This window comes from Notolabrus celidotus, chromosome 16, assembly GCF_009762535.1.
Source record: "Notolabrus celidotus isolate fNotCel1 chromosome 16, fNotCel1.pri, whole genome shotgun sequence".
Taxonomy (NCBI): domain Eukaryota; kingdom Metazoa; phylum Chordata; class Actinopteri; order Labriformes; family Labridae; genus Notolabrus; species Notolabrus celidotus.
The window spans coordinates 21,134,992-21,148,405 of record NC_048287.1 but is presented as its reverse complement, the minus strand read 5'-3'; the positions used below and the strand labels follow the sequence as shown (position 1 = coordinate 21,148,405).

The window sequence follows — 13,414 nt, the reverse complement described above, 5'->3', positions numbered from 1 at the left end:
AATCAAGTAAATCCCACTTGTTTACTTTAAAACAGAGGGTCATTTCATTCCTTGTGGACTCAACATGACAGCATTTATACTTTTCAAGTAATTGATCTTAAACGCTTTCAGAAAATTAACAGTAGCAAGACTGGCATAACCCTTCGAGCCACTAAATTGTATCCTAACAATGGTGTATATGCTGTTAATGACACAGTACAATTTTATAATTTATTAAAAATGTATTCAAATTATTTCACGTACCCCCACGCTATGGTACACGGACCCCCAGGGGTACCAGGACCCCACTTTGAGAACCACTGAGTTAAACAACGTAGCTACAGAGTCACATACCCGGGTTCCAGTGTTTTAGCATGCAGCAAATGCCCTCATCCTTCACCATGTTAAATGGCTGCAAATAGGTGATGGGTTGCGTTATTATCTTTGCTCACTCTGAATTGGAGGCAGCTTTGATGAACTCAGGGTGTCCATTGTTAGTCATCTTTTCAGTAGAGCTGATTCAAGTCTTGTTAGAAAAAATCTATAATTTTGTAAAACACTTGATTCAATTGCAGAAGGTGATTTCCGTATTTCTTTATTTGGTGCTAAACCTTCATCTTCTTCCCAGCGTCACTTCCGCTGACCCCAAAAAAGTCCAAAGCACCATCAACTAGTGAGTGAATTTAGCCTAATGGTTTACGCTCCCATTTAGCGAGTGGCTTGGGTTTGACTCCAGCATATGCCCCCTCTCAGCATGTCATTCCCACACTCTCTCTCCTGGTTTCCTGTTCTATCCACTGTCCTCTCCTCACTAAATAAAAGCCCCATAAAGTGGAATGAACAAGCTATTTTAATTTATTTATTCATTATCATTATATTGTATACCATGTTTTCAATGAATATAATTCCCCAAAATCGTTACTTGTCAAAGTCATTGTATAATTTAATGTGTCAATGGTCTTAAGGCTCTGAACCTGAGCTTTTTATCTGCTCTGTCTTGAAACAGCGAGCTTTTGGTCATGTTCAGCTTGGGTTTTAGATATTCAATCTTCATCAGTTTATATTAAATTGGTTGAGCGTTGGTGAAAACCAGGAACAGATATTTCCTTTTGAAGATATCCATCAGACAGCAGATGATGGAAGGTATTTGAGAGTGCTCTTTTAAAGTGCATATTTTACAAAGTAACTTTTGGCTCCTTAAAAAGTCTGCTTTGTATATTAAAAATATAACCGTACATGATTACCTGGATTGGTCGTGACTCTTCACTCCCGCTCCTCTGTCGGAGGAATGCACCGCTCACAGTTAAATGAGTCTTTTAGTTAAAGATCTTCAATAGGTTTCTCACTGATGGCAGTAATTTGAGTTTTATCCTCTTGATGCTGCTCATCAGATGACAAGAGCTACCTTCTTGCTTTGCATGTGACACTAAAATCAAAGAGTGTGAAGTCAATTTAGACCTGTGATGGTTCTCCTCTTCCAGCGCTTTTCATCTCAACCTGTGACCTTCAAAAGCACGTCTCCTTTAAAGCAGGTGCACCCTTGTTAGTGAGATCAAGGAGGATATTTCCGACACTTATGGAGTGAATCAGGCCCTGATGATGGCACCCCTCCATTAAAAATGCCCCCAAAGCTTCATTGGAATATATGGAGGAGATCATTAGGCACTTGATATGATTTCACTCAGGAGAGATAAGTGACCTCGGACGTCCACATCGCCTTTGCGATATAGCTCCTGCAATTTGGCAATTACCACAGTCATTAGAATTTCATTTACCATGACTGCTTATCCTGACCTTGAAAGACACTCTTTTCAATCCAAGCTGCAACCTAACAGGTACTTTTCTCTCCGTCACTTTTCACTATCTTATTTGCTCACTTCTTTCTTTACTTTAATGTCTTTGTTCTCGTCCCATGAGCTTGTCTTTTGTAACTTAGCAAGCAGGTCTTGTTCTCAAACTGTGATCTAACTCCCACCTGGTCCTCCAAGCTACCAGGAATCAAATTTAAAAGCAGGATGAACTAATAGAAGCCTTGAATTGCCCTGTTAACTTTCATGAAAATCGCTTCAAAAGCAGCAGCACGCGCACCTGCGTCAAGAGACAGCGCCTTAAGCTTTTCTGTATGTTAACAAGATGGACCATGTTTAGGTTTTAGAGTAATTCTCTCCGACTTTGGCTGAACACTGCCCTGCAGTCATTAAGTGTGCCAGTTAGGTTGTTATGGAATATTATTATTTGATAATGCTCTTACAGCTGTCATCTGGTACATCATGTGATGGAAATTCCCGTGAGGTTTCGCTGCCAGAATACATCTATTTCCTTCTTTGTTGAGCGGTTTATGCTATTTAGCTTTTAAAACAAGCAAAGCAAATACAACGGCTTCCAAAACCTTTACCAAGAGACACCGAGTTCTGTTTATGTCTACCATATTGGTATAGTGGTGACATCTTGACCTTTATGTCGAGCTGCAATAAATAGTGAACTAGTTGAACTCATTGGTGGAAAATTACCTCACCTATTTTCACTGTTATTTAAGTAAGGGATAACTAAGGTAGGGCTAGTTAGTAGAGCCGTGCACCAGTTTTTCCCCCAACATAAATAACTAAAGTAAACACATTTAAAGATGCCTTAAGCTGGTTCTATTTAACCTGAGTTTTAATACCTGAGTTTAACTTTTAATTTCAGCCACAAAAATGAATCACAAATTCAATGAGTCCTGTATTACAATAAAACAACATTTGAGTTAAACATGAGGGACTTGTGCTGAAAGAACGGATGAGCGCTCAGTGAAGAAACCCACACCGCTATGCCCTCTACTGATACGTTTAGTAGCCTACCACATTGCTCCTCATATCCCCCAAAGCCTGAGATTGAAAGGACAGACGGGCAGCGAGAGCCAGCACATCACTGGGGTTTTCAAGTGGGCTCCTCTCTTCACTTATGTTTTGTTTAGTTAGGCCCACGACGCCTCAGATACCTCTTTTCGACCAACATGAACCGGGTCGTATTTCCGGGCTGGTGCTCGTGCTGGTTCGGAGCTGGTTGAACTTGCGAACCAACACGGCACCCGTTTTTGTTTTTCCATCCGCTCGAGGAAGTGGAAGAGGCACGTCATGACGTCAGATTTATGTGACATCTTTTCCCAGCAGCGCTAGCACAAACTTTCCCTCACCACAACAACAACGATGGCGGATAACGGCGGCTTGTCTCCTCGGCTGGCCACTGCTTTGCCTTGGAATCCATTAGTCTTTTTTATTGTTTCGCTGCAGGACAATGGCGGAAACATGTTTGGTTTGTGTTTTTGATCACGGCAACCCCGCCCCTTGCCCATGACGTAAGCGGTTCGCGGTTCTAGACCAGCAAAGAGTTGGAGCCGCTCTGGAACTGACCGAAAAAACGGTTCTCAATTGAGCGCCGGCTCAGAACCGGCCCTGAGACTGCCTCGTCTGAAGGGGTAAGAGAGGCTAAACAGTTAGCTCTGGCAACCAAGAGCAGCCCCCCACCTCCCTCCGTACCAGCTCCCAGGGTCCATGACATCCACTAACAGAACACTCCAATGTAATAACATAACCCATATAGAATTGCCACTGGACCCAGGCTCCATACACGCAAGCTCCAGGTAGTAACAACACTGATACTTCCTTCTCTACCACCTGGGCACTAGCAGCCCCCACCACTGAAAACACACAGCAAGAAGAGTCTTAAGCTAGATGTTAGAAGACAGGAGAGACAGTCACCATTGTTACATAATTTTAAACCAATCAGAATCAAGTATTTTAACACAGCTGGGTAATTAATACAAAAGCCGGCTCATAGATATGCTTTTTTAAATGGAAAACCTCAAACAGAACTATTTTCTTTCTTCTAGATTAAAAGACTGTCTCCTTTTTTTTTTGTCTTATACGACTTAAACTAAACATTCTTGACACAATTCAGTAAGCTCCAATGTAAGATGTGACTCTGACTGCTTATGGGACGAATGAAGCAGCTGTCACCTTGAGCTCTAGGACGTCATAATGGGCATTTTCACCTTTTCTCTGACATGTCATTGACTGAACGATAAGTGTATTTGCCAAGAAAGAACTTGACAAATTGATTCACATTAAAAAGCCTACCTCTTTTTTTTGCCTTATAGTAAGTCGTGCCATTCCACTTCAGGCCAATTATAGTACAGGCAAACCGACATTCAGAAGAATTTCATCATTTAACCACATCAGAATGTGTGCATATTTTTATTTGAATGGGTGAAGCTGAAGCCCCTCTAGGCAAAGTCCTTAATTTTTAACGATGTTGTACAAAAAGCAGACTGTGGTGCTGCGACGCAAGGCTGCATTATGGTGAGGTTGTAGTTTTGGGCCAGTAGGTGGCCATTAGCCAGATGCTCTTCCATTGAATGAATCCCTCAGAGGGACTGTTTAGGCATGGTTGGTTCAACCCGATTAACATTTTATTCAGCCTGGGACAAGTCTGGCTGCTCTAGTCCAGATGAAGTGTTAATAAGTTCATTTCATCCAAAATAAGAGGAAATGAGCCTTTGCAGAGGAGCTATTGCTGCATGTTGCAGAAGAGTACAGTGTATTACTGTGATCTACAAATACCAGGGATATGGAGAGAAGGTGTGGTACTCTTATCTTCAAATTACAATTTATCTCTCCTTGCTTTGAAAGGGACACTCTGAAACTGGCACAAAGCATGTCTCTTTAAAGGTGCTGCCTGTAACAGCTTGTCACATTAGTCTTGCTGTCTGCATCAGCAGCATTCACTTGCAGAGGGAAATCAGAGAGACGATTCCCTGCTCTGCATTTCTGGGCTGCAGTTCAATCAGGAGTCGGGCTGAGAGAGTCATCTGTTTCTTACCCCTTCTCTGCCACCCATCTCTTCATCCCACATACACACACATCCACACACACACACTGTACCTGCAGGTGCTGCAGCCTGAGCTGGCGTAATGTCGCTATGACACTCCCAGCCAAGGTTGAGCCCTATTTGATGAGGCCCACAAGACAAAAGCCTACGTTTGGCTGCATATGTACCGCAGTGCCATCTCTCAGGCTAGCTGTAAAAGGGTGCTGGATCCGTCTCCCCCTCTGGCTGGGATTTGGAGATTTGCTACCCAGACAAGAGCGCGAGAGGAAGCCCTCGCTCTCGTTCACCACTCCAAAATCTATGAAGTGTGGATTCCTCATCCAGGATGAGCTCATTGTTGCTTTTTATGTATTCTCTCTCTCCCCGCAGCACTGTTTCCTAGCTTAGATGCTATCACCGTGCATTTTGCAGAGATATAATATCTGTGAGTGCTTGTGCTGCTTGATTTTTATCTTTGCTGAAGTTTCAAAGTTGGATTAGGGCAACTGTGTCTTTTCATGGAGGAATGAGCTATTATTTTCCAGTCCCTGTGGAGCTTTCAGACACCATGTTCATATCATAACAGAGCTGACTGCTTGTTTAGCTCAGTTTTTCTGCTTAAATTGCGTCATTGTCTATCATCATGCTCTTTGTTGTTAATTTAAGCGATATTCTGTGGCAATAAGTCAACTTTGGCAGCATGGAATAAACACAAAGTGGACTGTAATGATAAAATAATGTGAACAAGTTTGAAAACTCAGAATTTATCCCTTACTGCAGCCAGTTTCTTTCATGTAGCAGAATGTGGACACGGTTTCCACCAGTTCTCTTCACCAAAATAGGTCACACAGCTGTTTAAGAGAACATCACGTGTTGAGTGGTGTGTATAATTGTGTTAACTCAAGCTAAAGTTTGGAACCTTAAAAGCTCTTTAGACACTGCACAAAACTCATCCCCCCTGCTCAGATGCATTCGGGATGCCTTGACCTGACTGATGCAGCAGGAGCTCTTACAGCCACAGTGTTCTCTTCTTAGCCAAGAGCGATCCTTCATCCTGAGCAGTGGAGCCCTAAAGCGTGGAGGCCTTACTATGTCTGAGGTGGCATTTAATTGGAAGAATAACCAAAGGCTCATTGTCTTTTGTCTGCTCGCAATTACCGCAGCAGTTTTACCCCCAGCAGACAAATCGATGTCCCCTTCCTCCGGTTTAATTATACATGCACAGTCACAGTTATGATGGAGCAGCTTTTTTTTACCATGTTTTACAACGTCAAGAAGGCTCCCATGGTGATATCTGTATTCTGCATGGTTGCTCATTAGGTTGCATGGATCATTAAGGGCTGAGACTTCAAACAAGCCTTCTTTTGGGTTGCATGCACTGAGCTCATGTTGCCCGTGTTGTCTGTGCCTCTCCACTTTCTACAAAGGAGACTTGGATTCATGGAGTCATGGAGTCCATGGATTTCTTCCCCTTTTCTTTTTTTTAACAGATGGAGTTTTTGAGCGCTTCTTCGTATTTCCCCCTGAAAAAAAATTAGATGAGATTTGTTTTTAATGCTGCAAACACATAAAAGCCCCTTCAACGGTTTATCCGTCTGTTTAAGACACTCAGCCAAAAGCTTTTAATTGTTGATAATTATGTTTACTCTGACTTGCTCGCTCTCCCTCTCTGAAGGGGAAAGCATTGTCAGCATGAGCAATGCACTCTGTCACACAAGTTCACTCGGGTTAAATAAAACTTAAATGAACGTTAATGTGGGCTCTGAAATGTGCAGTTGACTCAGTATTCAGAGATCGTTTCTGCAGTCTGTCAACAGAATGCTTTAGCCTTAACACCTCTCCTGTTTTCTCCAAACACAAGTTAACTCTGCATTGTTATGTACAAAGTGTCAGTGTCAGTTAGGAGTGCTGCTATTGAAGAAAATGGAGCACGCAGGCAGAGTCTGACACTTTGTGTGTGCAGGTAAGTTGTGAAGCTACACAAAATGCTACAGATCGCTAAGCTTTGTATCTCACCTAAATCTATTTTTTAAGGCTTTTTGTGTTTTTTCTTCCTTTCTGTTTTGCTAGCTGGTTCATACCAAAAAGTGGCCATGCTTGTAAGAAGGAAAGAAGCAAAAATATTGTGGCAGGAAAAAAAGCTGATTTTTTCTACACTCAGTCTTTAGCTTCTTTTTGTTTGTCAAAGGAGAATGTCTGTTAGTGTCGCTGTCATACTGATAGAGTATCTGCTGTTCATGCCACCTGTAAAGGTGTGTTAAAGATACCATATTGCGATTGATATTATTATTTTATTATTATTTTATTTGCACATAATAAAAACAACAACGACAATATATGTAATGGAATCAAAAAACACTGTGCAAGGGAGGTCAGAAGCCCCTGAGGGGCTTATAAAGATACCTTCCCTCTTGCTAAACAAAAAATTATAAACGGCAGCAATTCAGATAAGTTACCAAAAATAAATAAAAACTGTACACTTAGAAGATAGTAAAACAAGATCAGAAAAGTATATTGAGACCATAGACTGTATAAAATATGGACGTAGTATCCGTGATGTCACCCATCTGTTCCTAAGAGCTGTTTTGAAGCAAATCGACGGCAGCAGCCATATTGGTAATGCGGAACTCAACCAGGCAGAGTGTGACGTAGTGTGAGCCCCTTAGCCAATGGCTGTGTGTTCCCGACCGGGAGTCACGTCAGTCATGTCCTTATTTGGGCAAAACTCGTAATCTTAATATCTTCTGAACTGTCACGTTAGAAAAAAATTCACCCCCCATACAGTGTGTGCCATTAGAGAGATTAGCTTCATAGGGCAAAGCCGTTTTTTGAACCAGGCTGTAAACATGTTTATTAATGCTGCAAAGATCGTCTTTTTCCCATTCATATCTACGTAGTTTCCGTTGTTTCTGCAGCCAGCCTCAAGCGGATTCTCGATGTACTGCAGTTTATAGCACTTCCGCATTGGCTTCATCGTTTGAGACCGGAGTTTGCCGCTTGATTGAGACTTGTTAAATTAGGGACCTTTCCGATGCTTTTTGAAGGATGATAGTGACGATGCTAGGCTTATATCACGATCGATTTTGTAGTAATTGATTAATTGAAAGACAATCATATTATGATATTACTAAATCTGTTAAACCTAAGAACACAAAATGCCCCTATAAGGAAAAAAAATGCATGAATGATGTCATAAGAGCCAACTGTAGGAGTCAGGAAGTAATGACATAAGTTCAGCTTGGCCAGTACACCTGGCTGTCCATCAACCTGATAACATAACTTATCAGCCCCCCTAAAAATGTACTAGTTTCACTGGAAGCCCTGTTATCAGATGATTTTTTTATCCTATAGAAAAGGATGTGTTTCGTCAACTAAACGATTTGTTATCATCACCCGCCATAATGCTCTACTACCCAAAGGTATACAAACACAGATGACAGATGATATCTCATGGCATGGTGTGGTTTGGTTGTATTTAATCAAAAATTGGAGGTTAAGTATGTACGTAGTGGGAAAAAAGGCTGGTGGTGCTAGCTCTACTAATGTTGGAGGGACTCGGCAAACCAATTTAAAATTGTTTACCCTCAGACTCTCACTTGAGTGTTTTCTACCTGCAGACTGATTAGTTTAGAAACTTGATTGTGTGTTCACGAACTGTGAAGGCAAAATATTCAGAGCTCCCCCTGCTGACTGGCTGCAGTATAGGTCATAAACACCACCTCCTCCATTATAACAGAACAATGGTCAAACTATGAAATTCACATCAACGTTCTGTTGTTTCACTTAGCTCTCATCATGCTGATTTATGTGCAAGTACTAATTTTTCGGAGAAGTATAGTTTATTTGATTTAAAAAGAGCAGATGTGTCATCATGATTGACAGCTCTGTTGGCAAATGGGGGCTCTCGTTTCTGCGACCTGGCTTCTTTCTGCCTTGGCTTCATTAGCGCAATACATCAGCACCCAGGGAGGCAGTCTTTTGGCTTTTATCTCACCATGGGTTTAAATGAAGACACTTCTGTTCTATATAAACAGTCAATGGTAAAACACATCTTGACTGAGCATCTTTGGTTCACAAATCTCAGGTATTGGAATACATATCAGGAAGGAAATGCAGTATAGAGACTTCTATACTTGGAACAGTCTGCTGGTTATAACTACAGAAGTCTAGATGGGTGGAGAAACAAAAAGAAAAATACTCATTAGTCTTTCTAGATATAGATGTGAGTCTATGAAGACTTCATTATGCTATTAAGAACTTGCTTGTTGATTCTACGGGGAGAAACTGGCAAGTCCTGCTTATCAGTGAGTTGTGTTCTGGTCTCAGATGGGCTGACATGTTTGATATTCAAAGAGCAGAGGGTCTTTCTCTGGAAAGCTGATTGCAAATTAACCAGCCACTCGCTGCTTTTTTTTTCTCCATGCAAGGAAAATAAACCTCCTCAAAGCTGGAGTTATTCATATAGCTACAGACTTTATGAGTTTGTGCTTTCAGTTTGATGGAGAGTGGATAAGATTTGGGAATTAGTACCTCCTCAAAGACTCCCCTGTGGAAGAATGAAACACTGCTTTGTCGCCACTCTCGGAAAAGCGAGAAAAGGATACGAGAGAGGGGGAAGCACTCCTCTTTTGCCTTCTGTTATCTCGTAGCCAAAGAATATGAAACAGCAGAGGCGGCCATGTGTTGGGAAATAATGATGAAGGGACCGCGGTGGTACAGAAGACAGTGTGTAATTACTCAGCTCTGGCAGTAAATTTTGACCCCTCAGGATTTTTGAACCACAGTGGCAGGCCCATTCAGGCAGATACGGCAGCTTTGGGGCAGCAATAACTTGTGTTATGATGTTGGCGCAGTGTATTTACGATTGTTGAGTTTGCAGAGAGACATTGCGTAAAGTGCTCAGTATCTTCCTCTCAACTGGAGTGTTATTGAACGCCTTGCTCTGATGTTTAAGCCAATGATGCGTGAATGTCTTAACCCACTTTCTCCTCCGTCTCTTAGTGACTCCACAACTCGTAGCAAAGCCATTATGCTCAAAGATAGAGCAGTACGTTTTGACCAAAGGAACCAATAGTATGTCGGCTATGTAATTGTCCACAGCTGTGTTTTTAACATCCAGTTTGATGGTTTCATTTCAGGCCATTGTGGTGTCGTAATAGAGCTCTTTCCCCTGGTTTTCCGCTTTTCTGCAGCAGGTGGATGTTTGAAAGGCAGAGGAGATGATTTTTAGTCTGTGGATGTCTGTGGGCAGCTGCCCTCAGTTAACCCTCACTGCAGGATTTTCAGCCGAAAGCTTCACAGTGGGGGATTCAGTATTGCGAGTGTGTAGCTCCAAAATGCTCTGGTCTGTCTAAGCATTACAGCCTTTGAGTCGAGTTCCTTCACATCCATATCAAGGATACTTTGTGGACTAACAGAAGTACATCATCGGGAGATTCTCACATGTTTTATTGCCTTCCCTCTTCAGAGGAAACTTGGGCTGTTTTTGTCCAAATGAACATGAAGCAGTCAGATGTGAGTTCCTCTGAGAATCCCTTCAATAGAGATCTCAGCCCGTGATGATTAGGCTTGTAATTATTGCTGCTGTTTGTCCTCAGTGTTTGTGTTTGTGATATCCAATTGATTAGCCGCCCGTTATGACAGCAAAGCTCTTTGTGTGCCAGTAATTACTCCCTGTGTCTGGGATCTGCTGCTGCCTGCTGTGTCTGCCTGGCTCTCCCATTGCCTTTCCTATTTTTGGTCCATGGTAACAGTGGGTTTTGATAAAAGAGAAGCCTCTGCCCCAGTGGACTTCTTGGCTAAATGTGGAATTGGCATGCCTTTCATCCGTTTCCTTTGATTCACGCACCGTAGTCTGAAATCTAGTGACTCTGTGCTATAGGGAACGTCACGTTCCCTATCCCGCCTTACCTTCAAATCTGACTCAAAGTAAAAGTCTTAAGTTGCCTTTGCAACACTTTTGTTTCAAGGGCGTTGAACATATTGCTTAATCCAGTGTTGTATAGCTTTGTTTATTGGCCCTGAAGCATTTAACGTCTGAGAGTTAGAGAGAAGTGTTTGTGACCTACAGGACTGACTTGAAAATGTTATTGAAGAAAACTGAAGACAAGTTTAAGTTCCCTTTACACTAATGGTTCACTCACTTGAAATAACAAACAGTATTGGCCTGATTTCCATTTCCTTTCTTTGAAAGAAAAAGAGATGGCCTCATCTGACTGCAGTTATAAGTATCGTCAGAATAATGCATCTCTGTACTTATGTTTATGCTACATGAGCTGTAATAGTATAATTAGCAACAAACTGCACCTGTAAACTCCCTCCACTCGTCCCCCTCCATGCTTCTCATCTCCATCTGTGCAAGCACAACACTCCAGCCCTTTCCATGAAGAGACACCATACTCCATAACTGACAGCAAAACATGTTACATGATTCTTCATAATTACTTCTTTGATGTGAGAGTCTCATGCTGTTTCGCTGTCATATGCTGATCAGCTATAACAATATGACCACAGACAGGTTAGGAGAATAACGTTGATTATCTCTTTATGATAGCAACTGCAAGTGAGTGGGATGTTAGGCAGTATGTGAGCATTTTGTCCTTGAAGTATTGGAACACGGGTTGGAAGGGTTTTAGACAGAGCATCTACAAAGCTGTAGCTCCTGTTGGAGGTCACTGTACCAAAAGTGGTCCAAGGAACTTGACGCAGTGCAACATAACAAGGTAGCCTGGAAGATGTTCAAGGCGTCTTTAAGTCTTTGAATTGGCCTCCAAATCCCTTTAGAACTCTAATCTTGCATCTGTGGTGTGTTTGGGACAACCAAGTCTGATCCATGAATGCCCCACCTCACAACTTTCAGGGCTGCTGTTTACATCTCGTACCATGTACCATGGCACATCTTCAGAGGTCTTGTGGAGTCCATGGAGATTGGGACCTATATTCTGTGAGGCAGGTCATAATGTAACAGCTGATCTTGTATGATGCTTGTTGTTTTTCTTGTAGGTGGCACTGAATAGTGTTTGACATCCATCGCTGCAGGCAAAATGCCAGTAGGAATAACTGACTTAAGTATTAAGTGAAGAAGATGAAAGCAAATACTCAAAAGAATACAGCTCATTCAGGTAACTCAACAAAGGCAGAAGTAGTACTTTTAAAACTAGAGTGAAATTCTTATGAGAATTAAGCAGCTCCAAAAATAGAGCCGAGAGGCTTTTTTATAGTTTTTAGTTAAATAGAAATGGAAAGTCTAAAAAAAATAAAGATGAAAAAAATTCAGAAATATCTTGAAGGAAGATTTTTTCATTGCATTGCTCAGTTCTCAGTACATTGGATCTGTGGAATCTGTTTCAATGCATAAAAATGTGCACTTTCCTAATGATTACAAGAGAAAGAGATTGGATTGGTAAATCAGAAAACTTTATAAAAAGTCGACAAACATTGTGATGTTGGTTCTTACCCTATCAAAATATTTCCCCTTACTTAAACATTGAGCATACCTGAAAAGCTAGTACTTGTGTTGACACTGATATACAGTACATACAACTACAATTAGCTTCATAAATCATACTGTTGCATTGCCCATATCAAAAATTTACATCGCAACATTTGTTAAAAAGACATGTAGGAAAACCCTTTCTTTTTTGTTCTGTTTTTGGTCTTCACCAATCCTGGGAGGATTTAGGGGCATTTTAGCTGATTAATCCCTCAAATATCGCATACTGCAATGCAAGCTCAGTGACAAAATCACAGTTTACTGTATCCCTTGCATTGCCTTTGGGTCATCTATATTTGATTTGTTAAGAAACTGAAGCATGTGGTTCAGCATATTTGATGGTGTTATGTCTGGGCTTACAGTAATTTTCTGAGATTTTTTGCATCCCCATCGCTCCTTACAAGATTTAATCAAATCTATTTTTCATTAGGAGCCCAAGCTATAAATATATTGAAATAAAACACATAGGGTATGTTTATTTTAAAACAGCTCAGACTGCTGTGTGAATTTATAAATGGCAAATTCTAATATTGACATTTTCCCCACTGTATGTTTGCAGCAATATTACATTTTTCACAGTTTGATCTCTGAGCTTATTTTTTATTTCTACCAAATTTGTAGAAACCAGCTGGAAATTTGAGATATACTGTTTGAGCCCTCAGTGCTGTCATAGACAGAAAAATAATTGGTTGGACGGTATCTACCATAAAGTGGTCTTGTTATCTTGTAGGCACTAAGTGTGTCCACATTGCAGTTAGTTACACTCATCTTTTTGCGTGCTCCTAGTCTCCAGTGTGAAGAACCAAGCTTTTAATTTCCCATCTGGTGTCCATGTAGTGCGCTGAGACTGTCACAGAAACATCTGTTACAAATAAAGTCCACTCATCAGCTGTCAGCCCAACATGTTCATCAAGTAGGATCTTTCAGATCAAGAGCTTTCCTTTAGAGGAACCCGATGTGGCTTGAAGGCTTCATGTCTGCAAATTGTTGGATCTTGGCTCAGGCTCCTGGATTTTACCCCAGAAATCAAAGTCCCTGTGAAATATTAAAAGGCTGCAAGTTTATTGCAAAGTGAAACCCAGCAGTTCCCCAGCTCTA

The 13,414-nt window shown here is 41.3% G+C and overlaps 1 protein-coding gene across 1 annotated transcript in view; it reads left to right on the top strand.

The window, feature by feature from the left end:
• Positions 1-13,414, top strand: part of LOC117827908 (dolichyl-diphosphooligosaccharide--protein glycosyltransferase subunit STT3B-like) — a 129,330-nt gene that overhangs the window by 26,620 nt on the left and 89,296 nt on the right.